The sequence below is a fragment of the Arachis hypogaea genome, chromosome 3 (genome assembly GCF_003086295.3).
Source record: "Arachis hypogaea cultivar Tifrunner chromosome 3, arahy.Tifrunner.gnm2.J5K5, whole genome shotgun sequence".
Lineage (NCBI taxonomy): Eukaryota > Viridiplantae > Streptophyta > Magnoliopsida > Fabales > Fabaceae > Arachis > Arachis hypogaea.
The window spans coordinates 79417351-79431781 of NC_092038.1; the positions used below are offsets into that span (position 1 = coordinate 79417351).

Here is a 14431-nt window from a genome sequence, read left to right on the forward strand (position 1 = left end):
GAGTTTTTTACTTGACGACAAATTCGGTATACTTGCCGAAGGGAAATTTGTTGAGAGACAAGTTTTCGTGCATCAAGTTTATGGCGCCGTTGCCAGGGATTGATTTTGTATCAACAATGATTAAGTTGGAAGCTCACTAGATTGAGCATTTTTCCCTTATTTGTTTACTTTATTCAGTCATTTATTTTCACTTTGTTTAACTTCTTCCTCATCCTCTATACCCTCTCTGTTTTTCTTTCTTTCTTTATTATTAGCTACAATTTTGCTCACTAACTCACTAACTGTTTGATAATTTGCATCACTCACACTAACAATCACTCCAACAAGAATAACCTCTTCATTTTATCTCTTGCTGCGTGTTTTGTTAGTTGTATGACAGGGAGAAGAGGGGGAACCTCAACTTCCTTCGATTTAGAAGGGAAGCAAGAGGGAAAGGAGTTGTTGGTGCTGAGGAAGAGGAAGAGTACTTTGAACCCAACATGGAAGAGAACTTGGAAAACAATTGATGAGCGGATAATTTATACGCTTTTTGGCATTGTTTTCATATAGTTTTTAGTAAGTTTGAGCTACCTTTAGGGATGTTTTCATTAGTTTTTATGTTAAATTCACATTTCTGGACTTTACTATGAGTTTGTGTGCTTTTCTGTGATTTCAGGTAAATTCTGACTGAAATTGAGGGATTTGAGCAAAACTCTGAAGAAGGCTGACAAAAGGACTGCTGATGCTGTTGGAATCTGACCTCCCTGCACTCGAAATAGATTTTCTGGAGCTACAGAACTCCAATTGGCGCGCTCTCAACGGCGTTGGAAAGTAAACATCCAGGGCTTTCCAGCAATATATAATAGTCCATACTTTATTCGAAGAATGACGACGTAACTTGGCGTTGAACGCCAAGTTCATGCTGCTGTCTGGAGTTAAACGCCAGAAAAACGTCATGATCCGGAGTTGAACGCCCAAAACACGTCATAACTCAGAGTTCAACGCCAAGATATGCCTTAGCACGTGAATTCATCAAGCTCAGCCCAAGCACACACCAAGTGGGCCCCGGAAGTGGATTTATGCATCAATTACTTACTCATGTAAACCCTAGTAGCTAGTCTAGTATATATAGGACATTTATCTATTGTATTAGACATCCTGGATTGTATTTTGATCCTGTGATCACGTTAGAGAGGGCTGGCCATTCGGCCATGCCTGAACTCTTTGCTTATGTATTTTCAACGGTGGAGTTTCTGCACACCATAGATTAAGGGTGTGGAGCTCTGCTGTACCTCAAGTATTAATGCAATTCTATTATCTTTTATTCAATTCTCTCTTATTCTTATTCCAAGATATTCATTCGTACCCAAGAACATGATGAATGTGATGAGTCAGATTACCCTCATTATCATTCTCACTTATGAATGCGCGTGATTGACAACCATGTCCGTTCTACATGCAACAGAGCTTGAATGCGTATCTCTTAGATTCCCCAACAGAATCTTCGTGGTATAAGTTAGATAGTTGGCGGCATTCATCTGGATCCGGAAAGTCCAACCTTGTCTGTGGTGTTCCGAGTAGGATCCTGGGAGTCCGGAAAGTCCAACCTTGTCTGTGGTGTTCCGAGTAGGATTCCGATCATGAATGACCGTGACGTGCTTCAAACTTTAACCTGCTGGGCGTTGGTGACAGACGCAAAAGAGGGATTCTATTCCAGTAGGAGCGGGAACCAACCGGTGATTAGCCGTACTGTGACAGAGTGCGTTGCATAGTTTTCACTGCGAGGATGGGATGTAGCCATCAGCCACGGGTGATGCCTCCAGACTGGTTAGCTGTGCGAGTGACAGCCGCACAGGTTATTTCCCCGTGAGGAATGAAAGTAGCCACAGTTGATGGTGAACCCCTATACAAAGCTTGCCATGGAAAGGAGTAAGAAGGATTGAGTAGAAGGAGTAGGAGAGCAGGCGTCCAAGAGCTCTACAGCATCTCCATCCGCTTATCTGAAATTCCCACCAATGAATCTGCATAAGTGTTCTATCCCTTTTATTATTCCTTTTTAATTATTATAATTACAATTCCTCTTTTTTCTGCCTGACTGAGATTTACAAGGTGACCATAGCTTGCTTCATACCAACAATCTCTGTGGATTCGACCCTTACTCACGTAAGGTTATTACTTGGACGACCCAGTACACTTGCTGGTTAGTTGAACGAGATTGTGAAGAAAATAAACAATGCCCTCAGAGTATACATCTTTTATAAATACATACAAGTGATCACAATTTCGTCCACCAAGTTTTTGGCGCCGTTGCCGGGGATTGTTCGAGTATGGACAACTGACGGTTCATCTTGTTGCTCAGATTAGGTAATTTTCTTTTCAAAAATCTTTTTCAAAATTTTTCTTTTATTTTTCGTTTTTCCAAAAATGTTTTTCGAAAAAAATCAATAAAAATACAAAAAAATTAGAAAAACATAAAAATCAAAAATATTTTGTGTTTCTTGTTTGAGTCTTGTGTTAATTTTTAAGTTTGGTGTCAATTGCATGCTTTTAAAATTTTTCTTGCATTGTTTTCGAAAATTCATGCATTCATAGTGTTCTTCATGATCTTCAAGTTGTTCTTGACAAGTCCTCTTGTTTGATCTTGATGATTTCTTGTTTTGTGTCTTTTGTTGTTTTTCATGTGCATTTTTGCATTCATAATTTTCATGCATTAAAGATTTCTAAGTTTGGTGTCTTGCATGTTTTCTTTGCATCAAAAATTTTTCAAAATTATGTTCTTGATGTTCATCATGATCTTCATAGTGTTCTTGGTGTTCATCTTGACATTCATAGCATTCTTGCATGCATCTTGTGTCTTGATCCAAAATTTTCATGTTTTGGGTCATTTTTGTGTTTTTCATTCAATATTTAAAAATCAAAAATATCTTTTCCTTATTTTCCTCTAAAATTTCGAAATTTTGGGTTGACTTGGTCAAAAATTTTTAAAAATTAGTTGTTTCTTACAAGTCAAGTCAAAATTTCAATTTTAAAAATCTTATCTTTTCAAAATCTTTTTCAAAAATCATATCTTTTTCATTTTTTTTAGCATTTTCGAAAATTTCAAAAATATTTTTCAAAATATTTTCAAAATCTTTTTCTTATCTTTTTATCAAATTTTCGAAAATTAGCTAACAATTAATGTGATTGGTTCAAAAATTTGAAGTTTGTTACTTTCTTGTTAAGAAAGGTTCAATCTTTAAATTCTAGAATCTTATCTTGTAGTTTCTTGTTAGTTAAGTAATTTTTAAAATTAAATCTTTTTTTTTTCAAATATCTTTTTCAAATATATCTTTTTATCTTTTGTCTTATCTTTTTCAAAATTTGATTTCAAAATATCTTATCTAACCTCCTATCTTCTTATCTTTTTCAAAATTTGATTTCAAATCTTTTTCAATCAACTAACTAACTCCTTGTTTGTTTCTTATCTTTTTCAAAACCACCTAACTACTTTTCCCTCTTTTTCAAAAATTCTTTTTAATTGTTTTAAATTCTAATTTTAATCTCATCTCATCTTTAATTTTCGAAAATCACTAACCATTTTTTCAAAATTATTTTCGAAAATTTCTTTCTCTTTTCTTCTTCTATTTAATTATTTAATTACTAACACTTCTCTTCACCTCTCTTCATTCACATCCTCACATCTCTGCCATCCTCACAGTTGTGTTTCTTTTCCACTCTACCCCTTTCTTCTTCTACTAACATAAAGGAATCTCTATACTGTGACATAGAGTATTCCTCTTTCTTTTCTGTTTTCTTCTCTTTCTTATGAGCAGGAACAAGGAAAAGGGCACTCTTGTTGAAGTTGATCCAGAACCTGAAAGGACTCTGAAGAGAAAATTAAGAGAAGCTAAATTACAACAATCCAGAAACAACCTTTCAGAAATTTTCGAACAAGAGAAGGAGATGGCAGCCGAAAATAATAATAATAATAATGCAAGGAGAATGCTTGGTGACTTCACAAAGCCAACATCCAAGTTTGATGGAAGAAGCATCTCCATTCCTGCCATTGGAGCCAATAACTTTGAGCTTAAGCCTCAACTAGTTGCATTAATGCAACAAAACTGCAAGTTTTATGGACTTCCATCTGAAGATCCTTATCAGTTTTTAACTGAATTCTTGCAAGTCTGTGATACTGTAAAGACGAATGGAGTTAATCCTGAAGTCTACAGACTCATGCTTTTCCCTTTTGCTGTAAGAGACAGAGCTAGAATATGGTTGGATTCACAACCTAAGGATAGCCTGGACTCCTGGGATAAGCTGGTCACTGCCTTCTTAGATAAATTCTTTCCTCCTCAAAAGCTGAGCAAGCTGAGAGTGGATGTTCAAACTTTCAAACAAAAAGATGGTGAATCCCTCTATGAAGCTTGGGAAAGATACAAGCAGCTGACCAAGAGATGTCCATCTGACATGTTTTCAGAATGGACCCTATTAGATATATTCTATTATGGTCTCTCTGAATTTTCGAAAATGTCACTGGACCATTCTGCAGGTGGATCTATTCACCTGAAGAAAACGCCTGAAGAGGCTCAAGAACTCATTGACATGGTTGCAAACAACCAGTTCATGTATACCTCTGAGAGGAATTCCGTGAATACTGGGGTCCCTCAGAAGAAGGGAGTTCTTGAAATTGATGCTCTGAATGCCATAATGGCTCAGAACAAAGTATTGACTCAACAGGTCAACATGATCTCTCAAAATCTGAATGGATTGCAACATGCATCCAACAGTACTAGAGAGGTAGCTTCTGAAGAAGCTTATGATCCTGAGAACCCTGCCATGGCAGAGGTTAATTATCTGGGTGAACCATATGGAAATACCTATAACCCATCATGGAGAAATCATCCAAATTTCTCCTGGAAGGATCAACAAAAACCTCAACAAGGTTTTAACAATGGTGGACGCAATAGGCTGAATAATAGTAAGCCATATCCATCATCTTCTCAGCAACAGACAGAGAATTCTGAACAAAATAATTCTAATTTAGCTAATATAGTCTCTGATCTGTCAAAGGCCACCTTCAGTTTCATGAATGAAACAAGATCCTCCATTAGAAATTTGGAGGCACAAGTAGGCCAGCTGAGTAAGAAAGTTATTGAAACTCCTCCCAGTATTCTCCCAAGTAATACAGAAGAGAATCCAAAAGGAGAGTGCAAAGCCATTGACTTAGTCAACATGGCCGAAAGCACAAAGGAGGAGGAGGACGAAAATCCTAGTGAGAAAGAACTACTGGGACGTCCTCCAAGCAAGAAGGAGCTTCCTAATAAGGATCCTGAGGAATCTGAGGCTCATGCAGAGACCATAGAGATTCCATTCAATCTCCTTCTGCCATTCATGAGCTCTGACAATTATTCATCCTCTGAAGAGGATGAAGATGTGACTAGTGAGCAAGTTGCTCAATATCTAGGAGCTATCATGAAACTGAATGCCAAGCTGTTTGGTAATGAGACTTTGGAAAGTAAACCTCCCTTGCTCATTAGTGATTTGGATACTTGGATTCAGGAAACTCTACCTCAAAAGAGACAAGATCCTGGCAAGTTCTTGATACCTTGCACCATTGGCACCATGAGCTTTGAAAAAGCTCTGTGTGATCTTGGGTCAGGGATAAACCTTATGCCACTCTCTGTAATGGAGAAGCTAGGGATCATTGAGGTGCAACCTGCTTTGTTCTCACTGCAATTGGCAGATAAGTCAGTGAGACAAGCTCATGGGATAGTAGAGGACGTGCTTATGAAAGTTGAAGACTTTTACATCCCTGCTGATTTCCTAATCCTAGATACTAGGAAGGAGGATGATGAATGCATCATCCTAGGAAGACCTTTCCTAGCCACAGCAGAAGCTGTGATAGATGTCAACAGAGGAGAGTTAGTCCTTCAATTAAATGGAGAATACCTTGTGTTTCAAGCACATGGCAATCCCTCTGTGACAAAAGAGAGTAAGCATGAAGAGCTTCTCTCAGTTCAAGGTCAAGAAGAGCCCACACAGTCAAACTCTAAGTTTGGTGTTGTGAAGCCATAACCAAACTTTAAGTTTGGTGTTCAAACCCCATATCCAAACTCTAAGTTTGGTGTTGGGACTAGACAACATTGACTTGATTGCTCTGTGGCTCCATGAGAGCCACTGTCAAGCTATTGACATTAAAGAAGCGCTTGTTGGGAGGCAACCCAATTTTATTTATCTAATTTTATTTTATTTTGTTTCTTTGTTATTTTTATGTTTAATTAGGTACATGATCATGAGGAGTCACGAAAAAAATAAAAAAAATTAAAAACAGAGTCAAAAACAGAAGAAAAAAATTTTTCACCCTGGAGGACGCGCGGGCCGGCGTTCAACGCCCAGAAGATGCATCTGGCGGGCGTTCAACGCCAGAACAGAGCATCTTCCTGGCGCTGAACGCCCAAAACAAGCTACATCCTGGCGTTTAACGCCAGGATGCGCACGCAGAGGACAATCTGGCGCTGAACGCCAGAAACAAGCTTGAAACTGGCGTTCAACGCCAGAATCAAGCATCACATGGGCGTTTAACGCCCAGAACATGCACCAATGGGCGTTTGAACGCCAGAATGGTGCATGAAGGCAATTTACAGGCCTATAGGGTGAAGGAATGGTATTTCTTTTCACCTCAGGACCTGTGGACACCACAGGATCCCTACCTCAGGACCTGTGGACCCCACAGGATCCCCACCTACCTTTTCTTTTAATCCTATTCACACTCTCCTAATCCAAATCTCATTCTCAATGTCACCCTTCCCAAAAACCTTCACCAATCACATCAATTTCTCTTCCCAATTACCCCATGCACCATTCACATCAACCTCCTCTTCCCCATAAACCCCACCTACCCCCATTACATTCAAATTCAATTTCCCACCCATTCCCACCCAAAATGGCCGAAACCTAACCCTCCCCCCTCCCTATAAATACCTCCCTTTTCTTCTTCATTTTCACACAACATAACCCCTTCTTCTCTCATATAGCCGAACCCCTCTTCTCCTTCTCTACCCAAATTCTCTTCTTCTTCTTCTACTCTTCTTTTCTTTTTGCTCGAGGACGAGCAAATTTTAAGTTTGGTGTGGTAAAAAGCCTAGCTTTTTATTTTTCATTCACCATCAATGGCACCCAAGACCGGAGTTTCCTCAAGAAAAGGAAAAGGGAAGGCAAAAGCTTCCACTTCCGAATCATGGGAAAAGGAGAGATTCATCTCCAAGAGCCACCAAGACCACTTCTATGATGTTGTGGCAAAGAAGAAGGTGATCCCTGAGGTCCCCTTCAAGCTCAAAAAGAATGAGTATCCGGAAATCCGACATGAGATCCAAAGAAGAGGGTGGGAAGTCATAACCAACCCCATGCAACAAGTCGGATTATTGATGGTTCAAGAGTTCTATGCTAATGCATGGATCACTAGGAACCATGATCAAAGTATGAACCCGAATCCAAAGAACTATCTCACAATGGTTCGGGGGAAATACTTAGATTTCAGTCCGGAAAATGTGAGGTTGGCGTTTCATCTACCCATGATGCAAGGTGATGAACGCCCCTACACAAGGAGGGTCAACTTCAATCAAAGGTTGGACCAAGTCCTAATGGACATTTGTGTGGAAGGCGCCCAATGGAGAGTAGACTCCAAAGGCAAACCAGTCCAACTAAGAAGACTGGACCTCAAGCCTGTAGCTAGAGGATGGCTGGAGTTCATCCAAAGATCCATCATCCCTACAAGCAACCGATCTGAAGTTACTGTGGATCGGGCAATCATGATTCATAGCATCATGATTGGAGAGGAAGTAGAGGTTCATGAAGTCATAGCCAATGAACTCTACAAAATAGCTGACAAGCCTTCATACATGGCACGGCTAGCCTTCCCCCACCTCATATGCCATCTATGTTATTCAGCTGGAGTTATCATAGATGGAGATGTCTCCATTGAAGAAGACAAGCCCATCACCAAGAAAAGGATGGAGCAAACAAGGGAAGTCCCTCACGGCCCCAAAGGAGAACATGAGGAAGTTCATCAACAAATGCCTCATGGAATGCACTTTCCTCCCAACAACTATTGGGAGCAACTCAGTACCTCCTTAGAAGACTTGAGCCAAAACGTGGAACAACTAAGGGTGGAACACCATGAACACGCCCTCACTCTCCAAGAAATAAGAGAAGATCAAAGAGCTATGAGAGAGGAGCAACAAAGGCAAGGAAGGGACATAGAAGAGTTAAAGAACATCATTGGTCCTTCAAGAAGAAGACGCCACTAAGAGGTGGATTCATTCCTTGTTCTTTATTTTCTTTCTGTTTTCGGTTTTTAAGTGTTATGTTTATCTATGTTTTTGTGTTTCTACTTCATGATCATTAGTGTGTAAACCATGCCTTAAAGCTATGAATAAAATCCATTAGTCTTTCACCTCTCTTAAAAGAAAAATGTTTTAATTCAAAAGAACAAGAAGTACATAATTTTCGAAATTATTAGTGAATTTAATTTAATTATATTGATGTGGTGGCAATAATTTTTGTTTTCTGAATGAATGCTTGAACAGTGCATATTTTTGATCTTGTTGTTTATGAGTGTTAAAATTGTTGGCTCTTGAAAGAATGATGAACAAAGAGAAATGTTATTGATGAACTGAAAAATTCATGAATTGATTCTTGAAGCAAGAAAAAGCAGTGAAAAAAAAATGGCGAAAAAAAAAAATATAAAATAGAAAGAAAAAGCAAGCAGAAAAAGCCAATAGCCCTTAAAACCAAAAGGCAAGGGTAGCAAGGATCCAAGGCTTTGAGCATCAATGGATAGGAGGGCCCAAGGAAATAAAATCCAGGCCTAAGCGGCTAAATCAAGCTGTCCCTAACCATGTGCTTGTGTCATGAAGGTCCAAGTGAAAAGCTTGAGACTGAGTGGTTAAAGTCGTGATCCAAAGCAAAAGAGTGTGCTTAAGAGCTCTGGACACCACTAACTGGGGACTTTAGCAAAGCTGAGTCACAATCTGAAAAGGTTCACCCAGTTATGTGTCTGTGGCATTTGTGTATCCGGTGGTAATACTGGAAGACAAAGTGCTTAGGGCCACAGCCAAGACTCATAAAGTAGCTGTGTTCAAGAATCAACATGCCTAACTAGGAAAGTCAATAACACTATCTGAAATTCTAAGTTCCTAGAGAAGCCAATCACTCTAAACTTCAAAGGAAAAAGTGAGATGCCAAAACTGTTCAGAAGCAAAAAGCTACAAGTCCCGCTCATCTAATTAAATTAATATTCATTGATATTTTGGACTTTATAGTATACTCTCTTCTTTTTATCCTATTTGATTTTCAGTTGCTTGGGGACAAGCAACAATTTAAGTTTGGTGTTGTGATGAGCGGATAATTTATACGCTTTTTGGCATTGTTTTCATATAGTTTTTAGTAAGTTTGAGCTACTTTTAGGGATGTTTTCATTAGTTTTTATGTTAAATTCACATTTCTGGACTTTACTATGAGTTTGTGTGCTTTTCTGTGATTTCAGGTAAATTCTGACTGAAATTGAGGGATTTGAGCAAAACTCTGAAGAAGGCTGACAAAAGGACTGCTGATGCTGTTGGAATCTGACCTCCCTGCACTCGAAATGGATTTTCTGGAGCTACAGAACTCCAATTGGCGCGCTCTCAACGGCGTTGGAAAGTAGACATCCAGGGCTTTCCAGCAATATATAATAGTCCATACTTTATTCGAAGAATGACGACGTAACTTGGCGTTGAACGCCAAGTTCATGCTGCTGTCTAGAGTTAAACGCCAGAAAAACGTCATGATCCGGAGTTGAACGCCCAAAACACGTCATAACTCAGAGTTCAACGCCAAGATATGCCTTAGCACGTGAATTCATCAAGCTCAGCCCAAGCACACACCAAGTGGGCCCCGGAAGTGGATTTATGCATCAATTACTTACTCATGTAAACCCTAGTAGCTAGTCTAGTATATATAGGACATTTATCTATTGTATTAGACATCCTGGATTGTATTTTGATCCTGTGATCACGTTAGAGAGGGCTGGCCATTCGGCCATGCCTGAACTCTTTGCTTATGTATTTTCAACGGTGGAGTTTCTGCACACCATAGATTAAGGGTGTGGAGCTCTGCTGTACCTCAAGTATTAATGCAATTCTATTATCTTTTATTCAATTCTCTCTTATTCTTATTCCAAGATATTCATTCGTACCCAAGAACATGATGAATGTGATGAGTCAGATTACCCTCATTATCATTCTCACTTATGAATGCGCGTGATTGACAACCATGTCCGTTCTACATGCAACAGAGCTTGAATGCGTATCTCTTAGATTCCCCAACAGAATCTTCGTGGTATAAGTTAGATAGTTGGCGGCATTCATCTGGATCCGGAAAGTCCAACCTTGTCTGTGGTGTTCCGAGTAGGATCCTGGGAGTCCGGAAAGTCCAACCTTGTCTGTGGTGTTCCGAGTAGGATTCCGATCATGAATGACCGTGACGTGCTTCAAACTTTAACCTGCTGGGCGTTGGTGACAGACGCAAAAGAGGGATTCTATTCCAGTAGGAGCGGGAACCAACCGGTGATTAGCCGTACTGTGACAGAGTGCGTTGCATAGTTTTCACTGCGAGGATGGGATGTAGCCATCAGCCACGGGTGATGCCTCCAGACTGGTTAGCTGTGCGAGTGACAGCCGCACAGGTTATTTCCCCGTGAGGAATGAAAGTAGCCACAGTTGATGGTGAACCCCTATACAAAGCTTGCCATGGAAAGGAGTAAGAAGGATTGAGTAGAAGGAGTAGGAGAGCAGGCGTCCAAGAGCTCTACAGCATCTCCATCCGCTTATCTGAAATTCCCACCAATGAATCTGCATAAGTGTTCTATCCCTTTTATTATTCCTTTTTAATTATTATAATTACAATTCCTCTTTTTTCTGCCTGACTGAGATTTACAAGGTGACCATAGCTTGCTTCATACCAACAATCTCTGTGGATTCGACCCTTACTCACGTAAGGTTATTACTTGGACGACCCAGTACACTTGCTGGTTAGTTGAACGAGATTGTGAAGAAAATAAACAATGCCCTCAGAGTATACATCTTTTATAAATACATACAAGTGATCACAATTTCGTCCACCAACAATCATGAAGAAGAAGCTCACAACCATGCTAGAGAAGGTCCTGCAAATCATGCTGGGCAAGAAAGGAGAGTTCTAGGCTCCTACATCAATCCAAATCCAGGAAACTGTGGAAGTAGCATCCATAAGCCCACCATACATGCCAACAGCTTTGAACTAAAACCCCAGCTCATCACCCTTGTTCAGAACAACTGCTCATTTGGAGGAAGTGCTCAAGAAGACCCCAATCAACATCTAACCACCTTCTTGAGAATTTGTGACATTGTGAAGTCTAATGGAGTCCACCCGGATGTCTATAGGCTGCTGTTGTTCTCTTTTTCACTCAGGGACAAGGCATCCAAGTGGCTCGAATCCTTTCCAAAGGAGAGTTTGACAAAGTGGGAAGATGTGGTGAACAAATTTTTGGCAAGATTTTACCCTCCTCAAAGAATTAATAGCCTGAGAGCTGAGGTGCAGACTTTCAGGCAACAAGATGGTGAGACTCTTTATGAGGCATTGGAGAGGTTTAAGGACTTAACAAGAAGATGCCCACCAGATATGTTCAATGAATGGGTGCAACTTCACATTTTCTATGAAGGTCTTTCCTATGAGTCAAAGAAGGCTGTAGATCATTCATCAGGGGGCTCTCTAAATAAGAAGAAACCATTGAAGAAGCCAAAGATGTAATTGAAATAGTAGCTGAGAATGACTACTTCTATGCCTCTGAAAGAAGTAACACTCGAGGAGTAATGGAGCTGAACCACATGGATGCATTGCTAGCTCAAAATAAGATGATCACCAAGCAGTTAGCAGATCTCACCAAGAAGGTGGAGGAAAACCAAGTTGCAGCAGTCATCACTTCATCACCAACTCAAGAAGGAGTGAATATAGGAGAAGAAGGTGACTGGGAACAAGCCAACTATGTTGGAAACTCACCTAGACAAATCCATGACCCATACTCCAAAACCTACAACTCTGGATGGACAAATCACCCCAACTTTGGTTGGGAAAATCAATAAGACCAATGTCAAGACCAGAGACGCCATAACCTCAATTCCAACAACAATGTAACTCACCAACATACCTCACAAAGACCCTATCAACAACCACCTAAACACCCTTCTCAACCACCTAATCTCAACCCACCATCACTAACAGAGGATAGACTTTCAAAGATTGAGACTCTACTTGAAAATTTATGTAGAGAAGTCCAAGACAACAAGGTGTTTAAGGAAGAAATGCAAGCCAATATCAAAAACCAAGGAGAAAACATCAAGAGACTGGAGTCCCAAGTAGGGTATCTATCTCAACAAATTCCCAAACCCACTGATGGATTTCCCAGTGATACTGAGAAGAACCCAAGAGGAGAAACAAAGAAAGTAAGGTGGGAAGAATGTAAGATGATCACCACAAGTGATGAGAGGAGTATGAATGAAGTAGAACACCTCCAAGACAATCAAAAAGGAAATCAGGAAGAAAGGAGCCATGCACCTCAACCCACACTCAAGGAAGAGCTGAAGAAGAAGGAGACACTTAACCCATATGCACCCTTCTCCCAAAGGCTTAAAGGTGGTGTAGCAAGGAGAATGTATTCAAGATTCCTCGACATGTTTGCATCTCTTGATGTAAATATACCATTTATTAAAGCCATCCAGCAATTTCCTTCATACATAAAGTATATAAAGGAGCTATTAGCCAGAAAGAGTTCATTGAAAGGTGGACAAACAATAAAGATGAATAGGGATTGCAGTGCTCTCATTCAACTAGGACCACCCACAAAGAGAAAGGATCCAGGGAGTTTCCATATTCCCTGCGTCATAGGAGAAACAATGATTGATAAAGGACTCTGTAACCTGGGAGCGAGCATCAACTTAATGCCTCTATCCCTCATGAAAAAGCTTCAAATCAATGAGCTAACACCCACATATGTAATCATTAAGTTGGCTGACAAAACTCAAAAACAGGCAATAGGAGTGGTTGAGAATGTGCTAGTGAAGGTTGGAAACTACTTCTTCCCCACAGACTTTGTTGTCCTGGAAATGGATGAGAACCCCATTTACCCCATCATTCTGGGAAGGCCATTCTTAGCCACAATCAGACCACTTATAGATGTGGAACGAGGAGAGCTAGTGTTGAGAATACATGATGATCAGCTCACTTTCAATGTTTTCAACCTCTCACAAGAAGCAGATCATGATAACAAAGAGCTGACGGAGGAGCCAAACAAGGAAGCACAAGCACCACACATAAGGACTCCTATGGTTAACAACCAATGTGCTCAGAAGGAGTAACAGCCAAGTGTAATCCAAAAGGAACCAGACCCACCAAAATCACATAAATTAGACAACAAAACCATTCTCAAAAAGGAAACCACAAGGAACAAGTTGGCATCAACAGACACAAGAAAAAAAGTCCCAAGGGGATGGAAAAAGAAGAAAATCCCTATAGAAGATTTCTCGCCAGGAGATAAAGTGGTCTCTACAAACTTCCCATCTATACCACCTCACCTCCCCACTATTCCATCCCAGCTGCCTCCAGTGTACACCATCAACAAAATCTTGTCCCTAGAGCATATGGAGCTTATCAACAAGGCCAATGGACATAGGTTCACTGCAAGGGAGGAAGACTTCAAGCACTATCGGCCACCTTGACAAGGACCAAACGTCAAGCTAATGACGCTAAAGAAGCGCTTCAAGGGAGGCAGCCCATGTTTTATGCCCTCTTCCTTTAATTTCTAATAATAGTAATAAGGCAAATTTCATGGATTTTTAAATCAATTTTGACGACCAATATAGACCCCTTTACATGCAGCGTATAGTACATGATAAGTTTGGTGTTCAAGACATACCAAGTGGGCTTGAACACACTTTATGAGGTAAAATTATTCCCCAAACTTGTTGCACCATATGATCATAAACAAGTTTGGTGTACCAACGTTGCATGCATGGAAAATTTAGTGGTTGATTGATTTGCATTCATGGAAAGCATTTAGTCATTTAAAAACAAAAGAAAAAGATATTTTTTTAAGCTAGATCACACCTTAAGTTTTCCCACTAAAAATTTCAATTAACCATTTGCATTCCTTTTTTTTCCATATATAGGGAATCAAAGTACTTGATAGGACAATTAAGGAAGGGAGATTCGGCCACTATACCAAGGAAATCTCACACTTGTCTTCAAGGGGAATATCTTTGGAAGTGTTGCCATGCAACATTGGAAGTTGGATAGCTTTGGAGACCGAACCAAGACCCTCATAAAAAAAAAAGTGATCCTTGTGCGCATTCAACACCAAACCCCAACCGTCCAATATCAAACAACACCATCAACCCACACC

General features: G+C 40.0%; 2 non-coding genes across 2 annotated transcripts; both read right to left on the bottom strand.

Annotated features, from left to right (window-relative positions):
- Positions 1–4323: 4323 nt before the first annotated feature.
- LOC112793544 (small nucleolar RNA R71) lies at positions 4324–4427 on the bottom strand. The gene has a single exon (XR_003198234.1). It is a non-coding gene; the product is annotated as a small nucleolar RNA R71 (small nucleolar RNA).
- Positions 4428–11553: 7126 nt separating this feature from the next.
- Positions 11554–11660, bottom strand: LOC112793762 (small nucleolar RNA R71). The gene has a single exon (XR_003198458.1). It is a non-coding gene; the product is annotated as a small nucleolar RNA R71 (small nucleolar RNA).
- Positions 11661–14431: the final 2771 nt, after the last annotated feature.